The sequence below is a fragment of the Phyllostomus hastatus genome, unplaced genomic scaffold, assembly GCF_019186645.2.
Source record: "Phyllostomus hastatus isolate PE091 unplaced genomic scaffold, TTU_PhHast_1.1 phas_contig_210, whole genome shotgun sequence".
NCBI classification, from domain to species: domain Eukaryota; kingdom Metazoa; phylum Chordata; class Mammalia; order Chiroptera; family Phyllostomidae; genus Phyllostomus; species Phyllostomus hastatus.
This window is the reverse complement of record NW_025333737.1, coordinates 21162660-21181015: the sequence shown is the minus strand read 5'-3', so window position 1 is coordinate 21181015 and position 18356 is coordinate 21162660.

Below are 18356 nucleotides of genomic sequence, written 5' to 3'. Positions count from 1 at the left end.
AGAGTTGTCTCTCACCATTCTCTCTGTCAAACCCCGGGTCTGGCCAGTTTCTGCAAGATTCCCTGCCCCCTAACTCGCCCCGGATCGAAGCTTCAGGTGCTTGCACAGCCATCTTCAAGAGAGGTGAGGGGGGCATCCAGCCTGTGACTACAGGGGGCAAAGTGTTAGCCCGAGGGAGCTCCCTCCTTCCAGGCTGGACGGCTCCTGGTGGCTGTCGCTCACCTGGGCAAAGCAAGCAATCGGAGCTGAGCGTTGTTTTGCGCAAAGCCTGACAGAGGTGGCCAATCTGTCTCAAAAGAAACATGTCGTGTGTCCCAAAGCCAATGTGATTGAAAAGAAGCATGCAGCCATCCTCACCCGTTTCCACGATGATGATAAATAGCTAATCTTCAGCAGGTCCCATTAGCCATTTACGTCAGAGGGTTTCTGGTGTGATAAGTCTTTTTCAGAATGGCTATTTCCTCTCTAGGGTGAATAAGATGATTGTAGAACTTGACAGTGAAATCTACACTCTCTTGCGGAAAAAAAAAAAGTTCTGCATTCAACTTTCATCAGTGGTGGGTTTTAACATTATATTCCAGTATGTTCCACCAGGGTAACAGTTCATTTTTACCTTGTGCTTTTTCTTTAAAAGCCACTTACCTGCTGCCGCAGCACCTGGAAGATTGCCTTTGTGCCTTACTCATTTTCCCTTTAAGGGTCTGTAGTGTTTCAGCTGGTAGGGTTCCAAGTGCCCTCTGGACTAATTGGCAAGAAGTGAGAATTTTCCAGTTTGGAAGAGAAAGAGCCTGTTCTCCAGGGAAGGCCCTTCAAGGTAATTGCTTTCTCAGAAATTCCAGCCCCCCACCTTTGGCAGCCTTCACCAGAGACAGAGCCCCTTTGCTGTTCCGGGGAGCTAGACACCCACAGACAGGAAAACAGACTTGCTGAGACCTCTGAAACGTCTGACCTTTGGAAAAGGGGGAAGTGGGGGAAAGGCCAGTGCAGGCACAGGCCGCTGGACCCGCCCCCACCCCGCCCCCGACAGACACAACAGCTCCGGCTAGACATTTCCCTGACTTTTTCTAAGAAGCCTCAGGGAAGGGGTGCACGGGAATGGGGTCCTAATATCTTAACCAGGATTCCAAGCGGAACAGGGGGAGAATGACACTTACTGGGAATAAATAATTTAACAAGCCGCCTGGGTTGAAGGGAGGCACCAAAGGAAGTGCTGGGTGAGAAATGTGGTGGCTAACCCGGGCAAGACTCCAAGAGGATCTGTGTGTGCCCGGGGGTGGGTGCGGGGCAGGGGGCAGTGAGAGGAGCAGACGCGGAGAAGGGGGAGTTCCTCTCTGGGCCACCACCCGCCACCCCAGGTGAGGAATGTGGGGGAAAGACCAAAGAGGGGGTGACAAACACATGGGGAGGGGGAGCTGGTTGGAAAGAAGCATTGAAGAATAAAATGGCATTGTCATTTCCTTTGAGTTATGGGCCATAGGTCCCCTCCCCCAGCTCTGCTTTGAAAACTTCACGACAGTTGGACCCAGGAGATAGGACAGCCCTGGCTGGGGGGTGGCCCTTTGGTTCCTCCGTGTGTTCACGTCACAGTCCTGGAAACCGGCAGAAAGGAGATGGCAGCCAGAGTTGTTCTGAGGAGGAGGCTTGAAGTCCTCGAGGTCAGGCCGCCAGCCAGACGGGAACTCGGCACTGCCTGACTCCAAAGCTCTCACCTTCGTTATCAGCGCGACCCCGTCTCCCCCCTGCCCCTGCACGAGGCTTTACCACCGTCGAATCAGTGCCCAGAGCTGCCAGCCCCTATTTCAGGTAGGGGGAGCGTAGCTTGGGGCATAAACACATGGATTCTGGAGTCAGACTCTCCGGGTTTGCATCCTAGCTGGGCCATTTACTAGTCGTGTGACCCTACACAGCTTATCCAGAGTTTCTATACCTTAACCTCCTCATCCACCAAAGCAAGACACTGATGGTGCCTTCCTTAAAGAGTCAATGGGTGCAGTGAATGAGGCTGCGTACATGAGAATTTTAACGCAGTGCAATGAATGTTAGTTGTTGTTTTCCTCGTCTCCTAACAATGACACAGGGCCAATGTCAGGAACAGCCCTGAAGTTCAGCAGTGCCGAGGCTAACTGCCTCCCCATCTTCCTGGAGCCCAGCATCCTTGGTCCAACCCCCCAGCCCTGCCCCTCTGGCTGTGCCCCCCTGGCTGACGAATCACTTACCCTCCCTGTGAGAGAGGTGAGACACACCTCATCAGCGGGACGGGTTGCTGGGAGGGGGAACTGCCGTGAAAGCTGGCTGGCCCAGTCCTGTCCACGCGTTGTGATGGGACACAGTCCGGGGTCTCCCCGCCCTGTTCTGCTGCATCGCGCGCATATTCCACACAGCTCTGGGGGCTCCTCGGACAGCACGTTCTCCCCACATTCCCGTCAGCTGGAGCTAAACCCACTCGGTGGGTGTCATCTGGGAGCCCAGCTGGCCTCACTCGGGATCTTGTGGGCGAGGCTGGCTGAAATATGACTGGGTCATTTCAGCGATGTTTGGAGAACTGTTGGGACACTAAGCTGACTAACATCGAATAAACTCAGCCAAACACATTCACTACAAGCCAAACGTTTCCCGCTTCCCCCCAGCCTTGGGCAGGCCTCCATGCTGGCTGCCCCTCCCCAGCTCTCTGGGGCCTCCCCGAAGACTTTGTCGTTTGTAATGGTTGCTCCTTCTGGGATGCCAAGGCCCCTATAGCCCCTCCAGATGGCTGGCTTTCCCTCGGTGGGCGTTGCCTGGAGACCAAGGAGTTTAGCTGTGCTGTTACAAGAAAGAGCAATCACAGAATGCTGAAGGACTTGGGAGCGCATGTGTCCCTGTGTATGTGGACAGAAATGCACTGAAAATGCCCTAGAAGACTACACGTCAAGGCCAATGGCGATTCTCTAAATGTGGGATAACATGTTTTGTTTTGTTTTAAATCTGTGCTTTCTAATCTTGTATACGACAACAAGGTATGGCTTTTGCAACAGGGGAAAAAATAATTGTTAAAAATAAAAGTGAGCCCTGGCTGGTGTGGCTCAGTGGATCGAGGGCCAGCCTGCGAACTAAAGGGTTGCCAATTTGATTCCCAGTCCAGGGCACATGCCTGAGTTGTGCGCCAGGTCCCCAGTAGGGGTCGCTTGAGAGGCAACCACACATTGATGTTTCTCTCCCTCTCTCCCTTCCTTCCCCTCTCTAAAAGTAAATAAATAAAATCTTTTAAAAAATAAAAAGTGACATTCTTAGCTAGAACATTCATCTACCAAATACTTACCAAGGCTGTGCTGGGCTTGGCACTGAATGAACAAGAGAGCTGAGATCCCTGCACTTGAAGAAGCTTCAGCAAACTGAGGGAAACCTTTACTACACAAACAGATAAGCCCTGACAAATGGGGGTGCACGCAACCGAAGAAATGACCTGGGCGCTGCGGTTGAGAGTCCTGGGGAGGCTGTGAGTGAGGCGGCCTGACTGAGATGGCAGTTACAGGTGATGTTTAGGCTCAGCCCTGGAGGAGGAAAAGGAGCTTGCAATGTAGAGATGGGCTACGAGAGTTCTGAACACAGAAGGGCCCGAGGGATGGTCCTGAGACAAGAAGGAGCTTGAAATGGGAGGGGGCGTGTGGGGAGTGGAGGTGTGACTGCAGAGAGGGCAGGGACCAGCTCACACAAAGCCTGTAAACCCTGATAATGCAAGAGGAAGCCAATTAGGAGGCGCTGGAGAGAGAAGAGGCGGGGTGGTACTGGTGGAGCTGAAAGGGGGTGGATTTTGGGCTTGAAGGAAGAACAAATAGATAAACCAGGATGTTGGATTGGAAGTAGGGAATAAGAGAGAGGGAGGTGCCATGGATGGCTTCCATTTTTTTCCCTTGGAATTATTTACCAAAGCGAGACAACCGTGGGAGGGACAGGTTTGGGCATGTTAAAATTCTGGTGTCTGGTTTTATGAAAAGGGTGGCATTCGGGGGCGGTTCAGGCCTCTGATGCGGTCAAGTCCAATGCAAAGAAGAGGTACAATCCACCAATTTGCCTTGGTATAACATAACAGCTTCACAAAGTTTTATCTCCTTCTTTATAGAACTGCTCAGGGTCTAAACAGGTCATGTGAAATTTTGAATTGTACTGTGTGTGTGACAGCATGTGCTATGGTGGCACTTGGTAGTTTGGGGTTTTCATAAAGATAATGGGGTGTGGTCCCCCATGAATGTCCACAGTCTAGTATGGATACAATAGACAATGTATTGAACTAACTTCTGATAAAGCTTTATGGAAAAGGAGCACTTGGGCATTCTGTTACACACTCAATAAACGACATCCCATCTGAGCCCCACACTTTTTATCACCCACCTCACGTGGGAGAAAAAAGGTTCAGAAGGGAGAACCTGCCCAGTGCCACAAAGCCAGCAGGGGCGGAGTCTGGGATGGCTAGAGAGCTTGGGCTGCTGCAGAGCAGATGCCGTCCTTGGTGGCAGAAGGGGTCATCCAAGAAGCATGGGTTATGATGGGGTTGAGAATGGGAAGGTTTAGTGGCAAGTGTTACTCACGGTCAGGTAAGACTCCAAAGCAGACCTGCCAAAGTCTCCGCCAGCCCAGCATGGGGCCTGAAGCAAAGCCCGCCCAGTCACATGTTGGGCAGGTATGGCTAGATCTTGGACCCACTCTCCCAGCTCGCCTGTTGGCTGAGGACAGGGCTCCAAGAAGACCATGATCTCAGCTTGAAAGCTGGGCCGAACCCCAGAGGCCGTCAGTTAACGGTACCCTTTGTATTTGGGCAGCAGTCCATCCTTAAATGGGACCTGAACAGCACATCTGCTCACCTGCCCCGTGCTCTGAAAATTGCCAGCACTCCTTTCACCCAACAAAAGGCAGTGCGTTCGTTACCCATTGCTATGTAACAAATTGTCCCCAAATGTAGTAGCTTAATACAACAAACATTATCCCTGGCTGGCGTAGCTCAGTGGATTGAGCACGGGCTGCGAACCAAAGCATCGCAGGTTCAATTCCTAGTCAGGGCACGTGCCTGGGTTGCAGGCCATGGCCCCCAGCAACCACACATTGACGTCTCTCTCTCTCTCTCTTTCTCCTTCCCTTCCCTCTCTAAAAATAAATAAATAAAATCTTTAAAAAATATATTTAAAAAAATAAATCACACTTTAAGATTAAAACAACAACAACAACAAACATGTGTGATCTCCCAGTTTCCAGGGGTCAAGAATCCAGGCAGGGCTGGGAGTCTCCGGCTGAAGAGCTTACATGACGTTAGAGCCAAGCTGTAACTGGGGCCGCTGTCTCATCCGAAGGCTGAGAATACCTTCCAAGCTCACCCACCTGGTGATTGGCAGGCCATGGGCCCTCATCACATGGGCTTATCCATAAGACTATGACACAGCAGCTGAGCAATCCGAGAGACGGTAAGAAGGGTGCCTCAAAGTACAAGTCCTGGCTTTTTATGATCTGATCTTGGAAGTGACCTCCCATCACTTCTGCCTCATTCTGTTTGTTAAAAGCAAGTCAATAAATCCACTCCATACTCAGGAGACATACAAGTACACCAGGAGGTGAGGGTCATTGGTGGACAGTTTAGAGTCTGCCCACCGTTGGCAGGTGCTTATTCAAATAAATGACACCGATAACAATAGTAATTTTAGCTACACTTGCTCTGAGTCAGCTGTCGTCTTATAGGTCCTCACATGTACATCCTCCCAACACAACTGCTTTATCCATCCAAGGTTCATCGGGCGCCAGGCCCGCTGAGCTGCTCAGAACAGAACGAATGGCAAATGAAGTGCACTCTCTGCTCTCCAGGGGCTCGTGTCCAGAAGCATAATTCATTCCAATTAGGCAACGAAGGAAAAGACGAGTCACACCATGGGAAAGTAAAGTGGCTGAGCTAGGGGGCCAAAGCTGGTCCGTGTGACTTCAAGGCCAGTCATCTTCGTGAAGACCACGGACTCCTGAATCCACAAGCCTGAAGTATTGCTAGTCTAAGAACAACCGCGAGGAAGGAACAAGTCACAAAGAATACACACAATATCATCTCATTTACAGGGGCTTCTTCAGCAGTGCCCAAATAGCAGTGACGCTAACGAGAAAAGTAAGGACATTATTCCTCCAAGTTAGGATAGTGGCCCTCTGGAGGAGGAGGGAAATGTGATGGGGAGGGGCTTCTGGGTGGCTGAGTGCTCTTCGAGACAGGGTAGCTGGTTATGGGGTAGCCAGTTTATAATGATGCATTAAACTGTACATACCTGCTTTATTTGCTCCTCTGTGTGAATGACGTACCTTACAATAAATAAAGTCACAATTAAAACAATTGTGACAAATGGGATGCTTTTTGCCAGGTGCAGACACCTGCAAAGGCAGGTAAAGAGCTCTTTTTCCAGAGAAGCAAGGAGCATCAGGATTTTTTTGCCTTTGGCAAATCTCCCAGTTGGCTTTGCAGCTGGGCTCACCAGTAGGTTCTTAAGGTGTGTCACACCCAAAATAAACTCTGAGGAGGACCATGCTTGGTGAGAACATGTTGCCATTTGATACAGCGAGTCTGAGCAAGCTGGGTTTTCCCCCCTATTCCTGAAAGGGCTGCTGCAGAATGAAACCCGATGCACGTTGTAACAACAGCCGCTTAGATCCCAACAACCCAGAGAACAGCTTTGCACGAAAGTACTGGGAAAAGCTCCCTCCCCCGTTCCTCAAATTCCCTTTCAGATCCCATGGCAAAGGCAGAGGGGCTTGTGGCCTGGGCTCTGCAAAGCCAGGCCAGCTGGAAATACGTGAGAGGGATTCAGAGACCAGTCTCTGTTCACTAGGAGAAATGGGGTGGGGAATGGGAGATGTTCTGTCTCTTTGAACTCATTGTACCCAGTCCCACCTTGGTCAGTGGAGCTTTGCTTTCTAACTTACCAGCCCTAGACACCCCTAGTCCATGACGGTTCTGTATCTAGACTTAGGGGTCGGAGACCTGTGCCCAAGGCAGGATCACGTGGAGCTGAGGTGTGCTTTAGGGCCCAGAAGAGCATCTGTCCTCTCTCAAGGGGGCGGAAGGGACGGGAGGTAGGGTTGCCAGACAGAATACTGGAGGCCTATTACATTTGAATTTTATCTGAAATTCAAATCCAGCTATCCAGCTGAGCATCCTGTATTTTTATTTCCTAAATTTGGCAACCTTGGGGGAGGGTGCTCAGTGTGTAGCAAAGGGAGGGACACCTGGGGCAGCTAGCAATTGATTAAGCTTGTTTGATCTGCTTACCATCTGCATTTCTCTCCCTTTCCATAGCCCTTGGGGACGTCCCCCTAGTGTGCAGGCTGTATACCTGCTCTGCACCAGCTCGTTTATAGTATTCAGGAATTATTTTGATTTTGTTGTAGCATAGTAGCATCGCCATTATTTGTTTAAAGGAGGTTTTCTCTCTTAGAGATATATACTAAAATATTTATAGGTAGAATAAGCTATCTGACATTTGCTTCAAAATAATATCAGGAGGGAATACATACTATCAAAAAAAATTTTATAAGGCAGATCGGTCCTGGCTGGTGTGGCTCAGTGGATAGAGCACTGGCCTGTTAAACTGAAAGGTCGCCGGTTTGATTCCCAGTCAGGGCACATGCCTGGGTTGTGGGCTATGTCCCCAGTTGGACGTGTGCGAGGGGCAACCAATTGATGTATCTCTCCCTCTCTTTTTCCATCCCTTCCCCTCTCTCTAAAAATAAATAAATTTTTTTAAAATTTAAAGGGCAGATCATGGTTGCCCGCGACCGGAGGCAGAGGGAGGGATGGACTGAAAAGGGGTGCGAGAAATCTGGAGGAGGATAGAACTATTCTGTGTTTTGATTCTGGCAGTGGTTTCATGGTGTATATATCTGTTAAATATTATCGAATTTTATGCTAAAATGAATGCAGTTTATTATTTTTATGTGAATTTTACCATAGCAAAGAAATACATTTAATAAAGACATACCTTGGTTCAAGTACTAGTTAAAACATGAAAATATGGAAAGAGAAGTGGATGGGGGTGTGGACGAGACAGGGTTTGCCAGGGGTTCCTGGGCGGTGTGGCAGGTGATGTTTACACATAGAGTTCTTCGCGCAGACTGTCTGCTCTTTGAACTGCCTATGTTGAAAATTCTCCATCATAAAACGTTTTTCAAAAATAATGAAAATGTAAGACAGTAAGAAAAAAAAGAAGAAGATTCCAAATTAGATAGTTTGGAATTTCTCAGTTTGGGGGAGTTATTTAAAAAAACAACAACATTGGAATTAGATTTGTATGAGATAACTGAATGACAGAGAAAAAATTATTATCTGGGAGGGCTCTATGTTTAGTTTTCCTCTGAGTGACTCCAAATTCTCATTGCACATTAATGAAAAAAAAAAAAAAGAGAGAGACTCCAAAAAAGTAGGAATACTAAATGGTACAGCCACTTGGGAAGGCAGTTTGGCAATTTCTTACAAAGGTAAATAGTCTTTCCATACACAATCCAGCAATCACACTACGTGGAACTAACCCAAATGAGTTGGGTTACACAAATGTTTAGAGCAGTTTTACTCATAACTGCCCAAACGTGGAAGCAACCGAGATGTCCTTCAATAGGTGAGCGGATGAACAAATTGTCAGATATCCAGACCATGAAATATTCTTCAGTGGTAAAAATAAATGAGCCATCAAACCAGGAAATGACAGGGGGGAACCTTAAATGCGTATTGCTAAGAGAAGGAAGCCAGTTTGAAAAGGCTACATCCTGTATGATTCTAATTCTCTGACATGCTGAAAAAGACAAAACTATAGAAGACACGGCGAAACGATCAGTGGTTGTCAGGGGTTTGGTGGGGGCGAGAACGGAGGAGTGCACAGGGGAAGCACGGGGTTTCTAGGGCATTGGAACTACTGTCTGATGCTGCGCGTGACACTGTGCCTCTGGCTGAACCCATGTAACTGTGCCACACAAAAAATGTGGCTTAATGTAAACAGTGGACCTCCGATAATAGTAATGTATTAGTATTGATTCATTCGTTGTAGCAATTGTATCCCACTAGTTCTGGACGTTAATGAGAGGGGAAAGTGTGTTGTTATGTGGGGAGAGGGGCAGACGGCCCTTCTCTGTACTTTCTGCTCCATTCTTCTGGTAGCCTAAAACTCCTTGAAAAAAAAATAAAGGAAAAAGATAAAGAAGGAAAAAAGGAAAGAAAATTAAAAAAATCCAGGGGGAGGGGGCTTGGTGGAGGGCATGGGGGGATAAATAGTGATGGAAAAATAATTTTTAATGAATTCATTTTTTCTTAAAAAAGAAAAAAGCCCCAATTAGATATTTCGGAATTTCTCCATAAGGAAGAATTACTTTACAAAATCATTGATAGGAGATCTGTTTGAGATAACGATGAATGACTGAAAGAAATGGTTACCCCCTAGAAGGATTTTACAGTGCAGATTTCCTCTGACTCCGTCCCATTCTCGTGGCACACTAACGAGAAAAACTGAAGTCCTAAAAACATAAAGAAGACAGACAAAAACACAGGATGGTGTTTCCGTGCAAGCGTGCCTTCCAATCTTCCTCTTTGTTTCGTCCAGCAGCATCTTTTGCATGTAATCGTCCTGTTTATGCCTCCTGTTTTCTGGTCCCGAGGGAGTGGGCTCAGAGTCACAGAGGGTGGAGCGTGCAACGAATCCTCCAAGAATTTGATGAGGCAGAACTTTGAAATACTAATCCAATCACATTTATAATCTCTGCTGATCTGACTGGGCATCGCCTTGGTGGAAGCTGGGGTACTGTGCTGTTAGAAACCGTTCCCCAGCAGGGGTGGCCTCAGTTTTAATTGCTTCTTAACTGTTGGGACCCAGCTTTCCTTTGAGGTGTCTGAGAGGACACACCCAGTTCCCCTGCTTTGCCTAGCTGTGAAAGTGAAAGCTTCTGACTGAAGTTGGCTGCCGGGAACCACCAGGAGGAAGGATGGGTTGTGCTTAACTCAAGGGTGCTCCCAAGTGGCTGGGGACCAGCAAGGGTCCCCGGCAGAGAGAGCCAAAGTGCATGAGCCAAACGGTAATTATGGAAGTCTCAGTGCTGGATACAGAATCCTTGCCTGTAACCTCCACTAGTGAGTGGGCTGGATGTGCCAGCATCCCAGGGGAAACCAGGCGCTTGTAACCAAAAGCATCATTATGCTTGATCAAAAATTGGACACTAATATTATTTTATATGAACACCATACATCATATAAGAACACTGTTGGGCTCTGTTAAATACTATTTTTGTTTTGCTGTTTATTCAGTGTTTTTTTAAAAATATATTTATTAGCCCTGGCTGACGTAGCTCAGTGGATTGAGCGCTGGATGCGAACCAGTGTCGCAGGTTCGATTCCCAGTCAGGGTACATGCCTGGGTTGCAGGCCATTACCCCCAGCAACCACACATTGATGTTTCTCTCTCTCTCTCTTTCTCCCTCCCTTCCCTCTCTAAAACTAAATAAATAAAATCTTTAAAAAAAGACTTTAAAAAATAAAATAAAATAAAAAATATATTTATTGATTTTTTTTAGAGAGAGAGAGGAAGGGAGATAGATAGAGAAATATTGATTGGTTGCCTCCCATACAGGCCACCACTGGGGATCAAACCCTCAACCCCACAGCCCGGGTTCATGCGCTGACTAGGAATCAAATCCCCAACCTTTTAGTGAACGGATGACGTTCCAAACAACTGAGCCATACCAGCCAGGTATCCAGTCTTTTAAACAATGAGTTATAGCGCTCATATGTATTTTTTGTGTGCAAGCGAGGTTCCACTCTGCTCAAGAGCCTGTCTCCAGACACAAACACCTTACTTGGCCAGGACTGATCTTCAGAATCCATTGTGAAACTGTCAGAGCAGGGACAACACATTTGTCTTTGGATTTAGGATATAAAAACATGTAAAAGCTATTTCCACAATTTCTTTCTCCAGCTAAAATAACTTTGCTATAAAATTAAGTACTAAATGTTCTGCCATGCTCAATGGAAAAATTATAATCCATTGTAATCATTAATTTGAATTGGATTGCATTTTCTAGGGACCTGTTCACACTGTCAGAAGGATGTGACAGACACTTTTCAGGATCACTATCTGATAAGCTTAGAGGTTTCTGGTTTTCACATTCATTTGCATCTTTTATAAATGCAGTGTTCTTTATATGCTAATGGAGAAGCCTGGCTTGCATTTGGCTTTGAGTCATGACTTATGAATAATTCTTTTTTTTTTTAATGGTTCTCATTGTTTCATCAGTAATTAGGTCTTCCTTTCTGAAAGAGTATGAAGTGTCAGGGATTTCTTCTGAGGTTTTCAAATCGTGGGCTGGAAGATTTTTTCTTCATTCTCATCGGGTTGGTAATGAAATCTTCATCGAACAGTTTGAAAGTCCTATCTGTAAGTTTGATGAGGGTGGTGCTCAGCAGAGGTCGGCTCACGCCCTTGTTCCCAGGCTGTTGAAATTGAAGCAAAGCACTTCCTATGTCTTCTCCGAGCTCCACTTTCGTATTGTCTGTCTCTGTGATGATCTTGACTTGTATTCACTTTCAAAATTATTTAAATAAAGCTGAAATGTATATCCACTCTTTTGGAAAACTCACATCTTATTAACTGTTTAATTAAAATTCATAATTCCAGCACTCCATATGCATCTAGTTGCCAACATGTGTCCATCTAATGGCCAATTCATATAAGAGTCCACCATTATTGCACCCAGACCTACATAGACACAAAATTCAGGGTAACATGAATTATTTAACGCCACAAATATTTTTGGCTGTCACTTGCAACAGTGGCAAACACCAGAACCACATACCGCAGGGAAATACCTCCTATACAAAAATCTATTCTGAGAGGAACGATTTGACAAGTTAATTGGTTTGTCTCCTTTTCTTAAGTGCTTCCTCCTCCCTGCACTCTGGAGCAGCGTCTGGCTCTGCGTCAGCAGCAGCACAGCCTACTGATCTTCACGGCACCTGGTCTCGGCCCTTTTCTGTTTCAAGAACACGGGGCTAGAAAGGTAATGAAGCAAGTGCTTAGGACCTGAACAGTGTAAATCGTTAAAAAGAAAAGTTGCTCAGGGTTTATAGGCTGTGCTGTGCCAGCACGGGTGCCAAATCCCAACTGACAGGTACCCTCATATTTCTTAATACACCCATCTGTTGTGTCCATGATATATGCAGGTTTCTAAAGCTCAAGGCCTGGGCCCTTCTGCCTGGGCCACTTTGGATGTTGTCTTAGGAAGTGGTGAGAGATCTATGGAGAGGGGGATTCCCGGCATAGCAAAGACAGGGAGGAAGATCTGGGAGAGAGGGCAGAGAGGGCAGAGGCAAATTTCCCATTAGGCCAATGAAGTTTCTCTTCAAGTTCCCTCATTTGCACAGACTATTCCCAGGCCTGAGCCTAATTTTGTGTTCTTTTTCTTAAAGATGGCCTCCAGTCCACAGAATTTAAGGGCCCTGGCTGGATAGCTCAGTCAGTTAGAGTGTTGTCCCGATGCACCAAGGTTGGGGGTTCAACCCCCAATCAGAGCACATACAAGAATCAACCAAAGAATGCATCAATAAGTGGAATGACAAATCAGTGTTTCTCTCTCTCCACCCCGCTTTTTTCCTCTTTCTCTCTAAAACCAATAAATAAAAATTACAAAGAAAAACTTAAGGCCCGATGCCAGGGCCCAGGCCAGGCAGGTTCAGGTCCCTTTCCAACAGTGTGCTCAGCAGGTGTGCTCAGCAGGAAGCAGCGGCATATGAGCTGGGGGAGCGAGGTTCAGCTAATCTCTAGAGCAGCTCTGATCAATAGCAATACATTGTCAGTCACAGGCCATTTAAAATTTCATAGTTGCTACCTTTGAGCAAGTAAACATAAACAGGTAAAAATAATTATAATATATTTAACCCAGTGTGTCCAAAATATTCATGAAGGCCCTAAAACCCGGTACATATTTCACCCTTGCAGCACATCTCGGTTCAGACTAGCCACGTCCCAGTTGCTCAAGAGCTGTATGTGGCTAGGGACTGCCATGTGGGCAGCACGCTCTAGAGACCCCCTCTGTCTCCGCCTCCCAGCCAGTGCCTGCGTGGCACTGTGTTGGTTTCCTAGTTCTGCCGCAACAAGTCATCCCAAATATAGTGGCAGAAGAGAACACAGAGGTATTCTCTTACAGTTCTGGAGGTGAGAAGTCCAAAATGGGTCTCATCGGGCTAAGATGTGGGTCAGGCTGCCTTCTTTCCGGAGACGCTGCTACCCTGTTTTTTCTAGCTTCTAGAGGTTGTCCACCTTCCTCGGTCCATGGTCCCATCACTCCAGCTTCTGCTTCCATAGTCGCATCTGCTTTTCTGACCATAGCCCTCCTGCATCCTTTGCAGAAGGGCCCTTGTGATTATCTTGTGCCCGTACAGACAATCCAGGATCTCATTAATCTCTTCATCTCAAGATCCTCCATTTAATGACATCTGCCAAGCCCCCTTGCCATGTAAGACAGCATATTCACAGGTTCTGAGAATTAAAATGTTCGTGTCTTTGGAGGGCATTATTTGGCCAACCACAGGTGCTCAGGAGGGGCTGAGGCTTCATCTTTCCCCTGGAAAAGGCTTCTAGTCAAAGCAGGGTCAGGAAAAGAAGGAATGGCACTATTTTGTCCAGAGTAAGAGCAAAAATGAGCTGATGAAATAACTGGGGATCACTTTGTAAAGTAGGTGACTGTCTAACACCTATGCTATACACCTGAAACTAATACAAAATAATGTTCAGTGTAAGTTGTAATTGAAAACAAAGCAAGAGCCCTGACTGGTGTGGCTCAGTTGTTTGGGCATCATCCCACAAACCCAAAGGTTGTCAGTTCGATTCTCAGTCAGGGCACAGACCTGCATTGCAGGTCCAGTCCTCGGTTGGGGCAACCAATCACTGTTCCTTCCCTTCTTTTTCTCCCTCTCTCCCCCTCTCTCTAAAAATAAATAAATAAATCTTAAAGTGTACAATTCCATAAATTTTTTTTAAAAAGACCTAGTCCTGGGTGGCATGACTCAGTTGATTGGGCATCATCCCATGAATCAGAAGGTCACAGTTTCAATTCCCAGTCAGGGCACGTACAAAAGGGCAACAAATCGATGTTTCTCTTTCTCTCTTTCCCCCTCTCTTCCCCATTCTCTGAAATCAATGGGCATATCCTTGGGCAAGGATTAAAACAAAAAGAAAAAAAAAAGAATGAGCTGAAATTGCATAGGGAGAAATCTGGAGGAAGCTGAAGGCGTTGAGTCTTTGCGGCGAAACCTGGCTCAAGGTCATCCCAACCAGCAGGATTCCCCCTTTTTATTTGCCATTTAGGAAACTTGTCACAGTTGTAAGTCCTAGAACAGAGCTTCTCTTCCAAGGATCATATCTGTTCCACAAAACCCATTCCCTCCCTCTCTGCAATGCACACACAGCCCCAGTGCCCACATCAGGGGTGGGACTCTCATGATGTGATAGAGTGGATCATTTAAAAATTAAAATATGTATTCAATGAAAAATAAATAAGTACATATTTTATTTTCTTAAAGGAATAGTATTAAAATGGGACAGTGGGCTCCCAACCAAAGAATTAGCACACAGTAAGTCAAAGATATGACCAAAATGCATCCTAAGATAAAAGATTATAAAATCTGTAATCACTTAGAACAATAAAAGTGTTCCACTCCAACTTCATTCAAATGGACTTAAATCTCCTGTACGCGATGGTTACACAAGGGGTCCAATGAGTGATAGTGTGCCTGAAAGTGCCATTGAATCAAGCATTTGAACCACAGCTTAATCTGAGGGCTTTAACGTGGTCAATGATAATCTCGCTCAACTTGTTAGAGGTTAGGATGGCCCATACGAGTTGATTTAATGACCCAAGATATCTCACAGATGCCTTTCTTTCCCCTTGATCTATTTCCCTGGAGCAAGCAGAGGTATTTAAAACTGCTTCCATGAGTCAGTACACCCAGTGCTTCATGCATTATTGGTAATAGCAGCCACCCTAGCTAACCTGGTCCAGAGCATTGAGGACACAAGGTGCACTGAAAGGGGTGGGGATCTGGAACTTGACACACCTGCCCAGGGTATGCCCTGGGAAGGCAGCCCACGCGTGTGGGCGTTGGGAGGCTGTCCAGTTTGGCAGGCAGCACACGGACTGTGTGGAGCAAGGCGATGATAATAAGTGGTTGTTTCGTGTAATAGGAGGCATGACAAGAGGTGGCTAGAGGGTAGCAACAGGGCAGGTAATTAATTATCACCCTTGGCATTGTGGGTGCCACAATCACTACTTAAAATACTTCTGAGTGACCCCAAAGATCCATGACATGCAATCACTTGTCATTTTGCCAGGACAAACATCTTAAACACCTGAGCATGTGGAAACTAGTTGAGTGAATGACCAGTATTCCATCTCATGGGGCATGACTATAGCTTTTTGATAATAGCTGGGTGTGCAGAATGTTTTCTTAGTAATTACAAAATAATGATAACTGCAGTGGGTTTTTTCCTTTGGAAAAGAAAGTGAGTTGCTGATGCTGGTATTAAGCTGAAGAGATATTAAGTCAGAAAGTGGAATGTAACTGAAAATCAAACTCAGTTTCGCTGGGCTCTAACAGAAAAGAAGGAAGAGGAGGAGGAGGAGAAGGAGGAGGAAATTAAAGAAGCTGAGTATGGCACAAAAACTGGTCATCAAGCGAGAATGCCATTTTTGTGAAATTTGAAAAGGAAGTGGATACGTGATGTGAGGCTGTGCAGAACAAGCAGATGACTCTGATTCTGGATGACAGTGACCTGGACAAACAACAGAAGGGTTCAAAATGGCTTGGAAGGCCCTGGCTGGGTAGGCCAGTTAGTTGGAACTTCATCCCGATGCCCCAGGGTTGCAGGTTTGCTACCTGGTGGGGGCACATACAGGAGTCAACCAATGAAGGCACGAAGAAGTGGAATAAGTCAATGTTTTCCTCTCTCTAAAAATCAGTAAATAAAAAAAAATTGTTTTAATGGCTTGAAACAGTATTGTTCAAGCCTGTCATGGGTTTGCTGTGGTTGGAAATCAAACGTGTAGGAGTTGATACCAGCAAAGCATGTTTGCAGGTGGCAGCCGTTGCTCCGGCTATAGTTCAGCGGCAGGTCTTGGGTGGGGCTTGGGGAGGTGCTGAAGCAGGGCACAGCCTTACTTCTGGGAGGCCTGGAGGGAGTGTGCAGTAGATAATCAGAAGGGCACTTGTGGTTCCAGGAGCAAGGCAGAAGTCAGCCAACAGAAGCTAGTACAGGGGCAAGAAGTCGAAGCTAATTGCAGAGCAAGCTTCGCTTTGTGCCATGTCCTGGAACAGCAAAATGAACATCCTTAATCTTCCTTTCCTAAAGTTACCATTGGTCTGTTCTGGCTGGGTGGCTCAGCTGGTTAGATAGAGCTCATCCTCCAATGCCAAGGTTGTGGGATCCATCTTTTGTCAGGTCACAAAAGAAGCAACCAATGAATGGGTAAAGAAATGGAACAACAAATCAATCTCTCTCTCTCTCCCCCTCCCTCACTCCCTCTTTCTATGTCTCTTGCTCCCCCCCCTTGAATCAATAAAAAAAAATTAAAGTTAGAATTTGTCCTATTGGTCCTAAAGGGTGGAACCTGCAGATTTGGGAGGGGGACCGAGGGCTCTCAGACATAGAGAAGAAGGCTGCAGAGCTAGGAACTTGGGGGCGGGGGGTGAGAAGAGTAACTCGTGGCTCCAGGCAGACTGTTGCAGAACCCCTGGTCAAGTCACGTGCTGTAACACCTGGGTCCCCTTCTTTACTGGAGAACCTCTCCATGAAATGGCTGCTTAAATAAAGGGTAGGGCAGTGTATAGTTTGTCAATTTTAATAAGTTGGGATCTACATTTCCCAGAATCCCTTTTCCTATATTGCTCAGGCAGGAGCTGGTGGGAAGAGGAATTTCCATGAGGTGTGTAAGGTGGAGGTGAATTACCCTCTGAAGGTGAATGGTCAGAAGCCCTAACAGACAAGTGCAGAGGAGCCTGTGGGTTCCAGCTCATCCACACTCTTCTCTGCTCCCCATCCACCCTTTCTTACCAATTGCTGACCCTGCTGACCATAGCCCCCTGACTCACTGCTGGATGCTGGACAGTAATTCACGAAGGTTAAGGCTGCCCAGAGCCACAGCTTCCCACTGACCTCCCACGCCCCTTGCCTTTGCCATCCCTTCTGTGCTGGATGTGCCTGGCTTCTCAGGTTGACCAAAATGGTGACCTCTTCTCTGATCCCCAACTCTATGCCCGGTCCTTCCTTTCCCCAGCTCCTCCCACCATTGTGTAAGTTAAAGTCCTTGTCCCGTGGCTTGTAGTGTTTCTGCTTCCCTGCATTACTAATAGCCTGTGTAGACTCCTGGGACATAGAAGCATGGAAGCTTCCACATGTTTACTTATTGTGAAGATTCTTCAGTTGCAAGAGGCAGAAAACCACACTGAACTAAATGAAACAAAAAAGGGGACCTTTGTTGGCTCATATCTCCAACCCGTGAAAGTGCAGGGGTGATTGGAGCCAGAGGTTCAAAAACTGTCAGCCTGTTATCTTTTCTGTTATTTTCCTGTTAGCTTTAGTGTGTCCTCTATCAGGAAAAATCAATCACCCCAGTGTGGGTCACGTGTCTACCATCTGTCCAGAGGAAGGAGGCATTATAATTGACCCAGCCGAGATGACTGGCCCACCTCTGTGCCTTGGGGTTGTTATCAGAGGAAATGTAGCACAAATGTGGCCACTGGCAGCATTGTGGTGAGCCAGGAAGCTACCCTCAGTTACACATGCACCCCATTTGGTGAATTAAATTGGGCAAGTTGAGCACAAGAAAAGCCCTTTCTAGTTAAGGTATACAAGATGTTTGTAGTGGTTGGAAGACAGAAATAAGTTACATAGGCTGCTCATAGACTCTGATGTTATACTAATATGCTTTAAGACCTTTTTGCACCATCCTGGAAACCTCACAAACAACCACCAGGATATTATTGGCCATCTTTAGATGGATAAAACATGTCTCTCTGGAGGCTGGCTAATGCAGGCAGAAGGTATTCTGACAGTGAAAGAGCTGATACTATCTATGTTTTTGGACTTTACAAGAAAGAAGAGAATAAGAGGGTAAGAGGAGAAATGTAAGTCTTACACAGGAAGCAGAGATAGTGAAAAACAGTGACTATTACCTCTTTACTGCATTGCATCTTCTCAACCACAGAGTTTATGCTTTCTCCACTTGGTTAGGAATTCTTTTTGTATTTCAGCGAAGACTTTAATTTTCTCCACAGAAGTTTTCACTATAATTTATTTGACTTCTTAGGTAGAATAGAGACTTTGGTTCTATTA